Source organism: Ylistrum balloti, unplaced genomic scaffold, assembly GCF_031769215.1.
Source record: "Ylistrum balloti isolate Yb309-2 unplaced genomic scaffold, AGI_CSIRO_Ybal_v1 Utg370104, whole genome shotgun sequence".
NCBI classification, from domain to species: domain Eukaryota; kingdom Metazoa; phylum Mollusca; class Bivalvia; order Pectinida; family Pectinidae; genus Ylistrum; species Ylistrum balloti.
The window spans coordinates 638554-645128 of NW_026782129.1; positions in this window are offsets into that span (position 1 = coordinate 638554).

The window sequence follows — 6575 nt, forward strand, 5'->3', positions numbered from 1 at the left end:
TCCCGATTTTGTGTGCTATTCTAATTCCGAACATAAGAATAAGAAGTAATACAAAGCTATCAATTTCCTCTATTTTAATGCTCATTTTCAAACACACGTGGACTTTGTCATGGAGACGAACAAAAGATTTGACAAAAATCTACAGACTGCAAGATTTGAAATTGTCTACAAAATGTGTTTGTTGGTATGTTGGTGTCTTGTAATACTTGGTCGTTATGAATTTAGGGGACTGTTTCTTCGTTATGGGAAATTGATTAGCGCGCGCCGACAAGGGGCTAAACAACGACATTAAAAGAAATCGACCTGGAATGAAATAACGTGCAACATATGATTGGCTATAAATACGACGGCTATCACAGGGAATCACAGAAAATATCACCGTATGTTGACCTATCAGTAAATATGTTTCTTTCAAATTGTGTCGTAATGTATTATACATATAAATAAGATGACGCTTTTCTCATTGCCATTGAATGAGTTAGGACTTCGATAGCGGTACGTGAACAAATGTACATTACAAAAATCTCGGTTGTATTACATTATATTTACCAAGAATATTGATTGAAATCAATTCTGTTCAATTTTATTGTAATTAGTGATGAAAGAAAAGGCATTATTAACAGATATACTTCACTGACGTTTGACCAGAAGTACGACATAATTCTATATAAAATTCATACCACAATCATATCTAGGACTTTTGTGTTCTCATACTCTTTATTATCTATTGTTGTACTTATAAAGCTAAAACGGGAGATTTTTCTGACATTTTGAAAAAAAAAATCGCTAGTGGACTACTTTTTTGATGGCGTAGTTGATGATGTGATTAGGTTGATAACGGCAACAATTTCAACGTTATCTGATTGCCGACGTACTTCTGTGGAGTATAACTCTGGTAGTCCTGGGTAGATGTCAACTAAACTTTATATGAATTATGGCCACAAATCACAGATTTCAAATTCGCGAATTCTGACTTGATGGACCACTTTTCCACTTTTAGGACCCTGAAACAAAGATATCAGCTTGTTTCTTGATCTTGGAAAAACTGACTATTTGGGCGAAAATTACGAAAAATTAAAGCACTGAGACTGTCTGTTTTTTTAAATAACGAAAAGTATCTTCGGAAATTTCTCTATCTAAATATAAAGTCATTAAAAAGATGAACACTATAAGACGGTTAAAAACGATGTGATTTTGGAAGATTTCCATGTTTTGGTTGCTATGCAGTTTAATGTTTGTTAAGTTAAATGAAAATTAGCATTTTCACATTAATTTTTTTTCTTCTGAATAGCTGAGTATCAAACCCTTATCTGGAAATGAAAGACAAATATTACTTTTGAAAAAGACAAAAAGTTCTTTGATTCTGGAAATAATATGAATAATATGTTATTTCTTGATACACATATTCTGACACCTGTACTGAAACAAGTAGTGCAGCGACATGTTAGTGTTTAGATTTAAATACACTTACTAAAATGAAATCTTTCAAAAACCACCATCAGATAATACTGGATGTTTTTTACTTCCCAGTGGAGTACAACCTGAAGTGAAATAAAAAGGTGGATTCAAACAAACATGTCTTGTTGTTGTTATTAAATATATTAAATTCTTACTTCACCTTTATTTAAAACAATTTCAGAAGAATCAAGCTTGTCTTGATTGTATCTATTGATAAAAGACTTGAAACCGTTCGTAACAACTGTTTATAGTCTCTACAACGAGCCTGGACAGTTTCTGATACAAGTAAACAAAAACAAACAGGATGAAATCAGCACTACACGGGTCTACCTAGCTTCATCACAAACGTGTTGTAAAAAGATCTATTACCTTTTAAGATGTAAACAATTTTGGAATTTGTGAAGTATAGATATAGGACACAAAATCGTTCTCTTTTAGATTGGAACTCCTTCCATATCTTCACATTCTGTGATTTTTTTTATAAATAAAATGCTATGTACTTAATATTTAGATTGGGAGCAATACACCAATAATATCTTCTGTGATATTATTTCGGATCCAGCTGTAGGAAAATTAAGATAGGCTTTACCATGTTACATCACCCAAACCATTCCGGCTATTACTGATTTGTTGTCGGTGCATTAGGAACCCTCCAATGAATCTTGTTGATTCCGTTTTAGATCTAAAAATAAATCATTTTTTTTAGATGTTGACAATAAATACGATAGGGAGTGGGGGTAGGGAGTGGTTAAAACGAAACAACCCATGGGTAGAGATAAAAAAAAAAACATGTATGGTTTCTTAAACATGGTGTGGTACAAATTCAAAAATTTATATCATCCATATGCATTATTGTAACATCGATTTAATTGGTGCAAGCTATTTGTACGGCTGTTATTGGTATTACATAAAAAGTTCACCGAGAGATTATTTCTAAAGTTTTCATTTTTATATGCCGATGAAATGGTTTTTAAGAAGATTACGTTTTCCACTCGTACAAACAAACTAAAGTTAGTCGATTTGTTTATAAAATAAGATTGTAAACCAGTTTGTTTCTCATTTTATACCAGCTTACCATAGAACTCCAAACCCGACTGAAAGTTAACACTACAGCTGGGCGCAATTCAATTAGGTGACAAAGAATGAGATTGCAGCGGCTGAGATAGGGGCTAATTAGAACGAGTAATAACTAACCTTATGTTAGTTAGTTTCGTCCTCCCTGCGCTCCTTGTTTGAGTAAATCTCCCCAAATCACACAGATCTGTAATAGCTGCGGCGCAAACAATTATTGACTTAAATTAGAACTAAATATGTAATGATTTCATTGTCAAAAAGGAGCCATATTCCGTATCAAATTTTTGCATTGATCGATCTCTGTAGAATGTCCGGAAAACTACGCCATTCAGCTATAATTAATAATATGATGAATGTTCTATGAAAGTAGTTCTCTTTGTCTATCCGCAAATCATCTTACCAATTGACTTTAACTGAATAAAGCATGATAAAGTTTCTTACTTTAGAACAAATATATATTCTAGTCAAGCCTATTTCGCCTAGATAAAAAAGTTTCATTGCAAACGAAAGAAAATCGACACTCTCCATCATGTTAATATGTTGGACACAAACAGTTAGAGCAACCCAAACAATATAAGGTATTATACATCCGGATGTTTCCAGTGGTAGACTCAGTACTTAACGGTTACCATTGCTATTGTAAATCCACGTCTTAATTCCACTGTAGAAAATGTCAAGGCATTGTTATGTAAACCTAATGGAATGGTACAAAGTGGCACAAATGACTGGAAATATAGAGGCAATTGTTCAAGCCCTGAAACTAATTATGATTGTATGTATAATTTTCATTAACGCTACACTAGAGCAGTGGACATTTTAGGACAAAAAATGACTCGGTCACCATTACTAGAAATAATGACTTCTAAAGCTAATGGAATCCTCACCATCCGTCTTTACCAGACAACACACAAAACCCCGAATTAATAATTGATTTTCATTACGCAGGGTGTCAAACTGTAGACCTTTTACCGATTGAAGGGACTAATTATCTCATTACAGATTCCCCAGTTCGATAGTGCAATTATGGCGAGATTAAACCGACATTGAAAGGTACTACATAGTCCTTATCATTGACGCGTCATCCGCACGGCTCTACCATTATCTCGTGGCGTTCCTGTCAATCAACGTCCGTAAAGCGCTTCGCTTATCGCAAATCCAATACATCATATTTTTGTTTAGCTAGGGCAGGTAAACAACGCTCTAAAACATCTGAGCGATCTTGATTTTATAGAAATTAATCCATAAATGGAAAATTGATGAGGTTGATCAGAAGTCTGTATAATGTACACGACTTTAGCGGTAGCAGGGCGATAGCAGGATGATGATGTATGGGACACAGTTCAACCGTCCCTCTACTGTAGGCACGCGAGGACTGATTCAGTTGTAAATGGCGGCAGGGATTAAGACGGACTAAGAAACACTGTTCTACACTAGGTTAAGTGTATTGGAAATTCATAGAATCACGCATCGCTGTCGATGTGAATTTCAACACAACTGTATATAGGTAATGAACAATACACATGTTTTTTTTAAGAAGCATTGATTGTTTATTTATTGTATATAGAAAAACAGCATTTAACGTTAAAAGTGCAAACTTTCACTATTTGATTTCATAACTTTTCAAAGAATCTAAACAACAAGACAAATTGCACATGGTGTTGGAATTTCTATATCCTAAAAGAGTTCAAGTGCCTTTAAACATTCGACACGACAAATCATTCCAATGAATCACATGCAATTTACTTCGTTGGTGTGAAAGACATTACTGAAATAGAGAAAATACACACATGTATATCAGTACCGTCTTGCTTGCTTTGCTTCTAGTTGACACCAAATCATCTATGATATACAACAAGAACAGCTGAATGTATATAATAAAAAAATTAAACATATAGAATATAGAAGAGAAACAAAGATAACACCCCAACAAATACCTGAAGGATTCTCATCACTGATACATCACATCATATTTGGAGTCAAGTTAGGGCACTTTGTATCCTTGCTACAAAACATTAAATTCTACAAAGATAACTAATTGTACCATATTAAAGATACTTTGTTAATGCTTATGAAACAGTCAAGTCAATAAATTGGTTCATTCAATGACAATATGAATGCCAACAGTATATGGGCGATTTCAGTGAAGTGTATTAGCGCTTCATGTTGTGTCTACCTATAACCACTTGGAATTCATGTTGTCCATGAATTCGAACATCTTAAGCAGTTCAATGTTTATTTCAATCTTTTCTATATTCATATCTTGTTATAAGGGCAGTTAGCCTTTTTTGTATAAATGATAAATATTAAGCGTTAAACACATTTACTACGTGCAAGTACATCGGGTACAATGTGTTTCATTCACATCGATAATGAATGCCAAAGCAAAACAGTTAATGTTCATATTTGTTCTATACTCTCAGTTGTCTTGTGTATGTCTAATATTTAAATCAAAACAAGTTACTCATTACTAACAACGTGGCCCTGGTCCTCGTTGTCATGGTTACATGTATGTCGTCATAATGGACCCGTCAGCTATGTCACTTCTAGTCCTTTAAATTGCTTTTATTTCTAATGAGTTTAAATTGCGGCGTTACCATGCAAATGTGAACATGAGATTGGGTACAGTCTCCTGTGAACGTCTCTGTGTGTTTATATCAGAATATGTTATAAATATGCAAAAAGGCCAACTACATGTTTACAAATGTCAGACTTAACGTGAACGTATTCTCGTGTGTCTTTACTTCCAATTTATACCTCATTTCTGATAGAACATTTCATTTGAAAAAGTTAATGAACAACTGTTTACACAGAGCAAGTTTTGATTATCATTAATCTGAGATGACTTTCAAACAGAGATGATTACCGTAAAACAATCGAAATCTCTGAAGTATTTTAATATAACGAGGTTTCCTCACGACACAGACTGCTTCTAATTTAATAAACAGATAACAGAATTTCGAGGCGAAAGTCCTGCATGACTAAGCTTCAAAATGATGGTGAATTTCCGCATGGGAGATAATGCCATACCACTGTTAGTCTTAAGTATGTCACGTGGTCTAATGGCTAGAACAAACACTAGTATAAAAATAGTAACACTGAAATGGGACCAATTATCTTAACTTTCAAATAGGTGCAGAAGATCAACTTTTTAAAAAGTTAAAATGAGTGCTTTCCGTTGTTTTGTCTAAGAATTTACAGGCTTCAATATTCAGTTTCAGTTACCTGTCTTCTGTTCACTCCTGAATGTATTCCTACTATTTAGTTTACACAAAACCAATAACTATTTACATCCCCGTCAGATATACAATCTTTGTTAATGTTTTTTAACTTACTGATGCTGTAATTGGGGAAAATTTCGCCCAGGGGTTTCGACCGTGTACTCTATTATACTTGAATTTATCCCATGTTCTTTTCCGCCCTCTGAAGATTATATGAGATGTTTATGTAAGTGTAACAAATTTTCTCTCCCATCTTGAATCCGCCCTACCTGTTCTTGGACGAAAAGGACGAAATAAAACGTGACGAAAATTTCTCGGTATACAATAAATTTACAAAAATCCTTTTCATATCATTTTGTCAGGACTGAAAGGGTTCTCAGTGTTAAAGAATATCGCCATTTCTGTGTACTTGTGTACTACTTTGTTTCAGTGAAACAGAACGGTGATGTACGCAATGTACAATGTATGTTACTTCTCATAACAAACAACTTGACTACACATACTTGGTTGTGGATTCGCTATTGCACTTCTTCCGGCAATCTTATTGGCTTATTTCAAATACTGATAACAATTCTTTAAAATCAGAAACAAACATTTTAATGAACAAATAAAGCGAGAGGACGTTTTGTATGTTTCACATAATGATTAAAAACTAGATTGTGTATTTCATTTATGACCAATGGACGCCATGCTTGGAAAAATCACTTCTTTTATATCAAAACGCACTTGGTTATCTAGCACTTCTTCAAAAATTAAACGAGGTTAACCTTCTTTAATTTTCTCTCACAGCAAGTGTTGTAATTACTGTCTTAGTCAGAGTTGTTG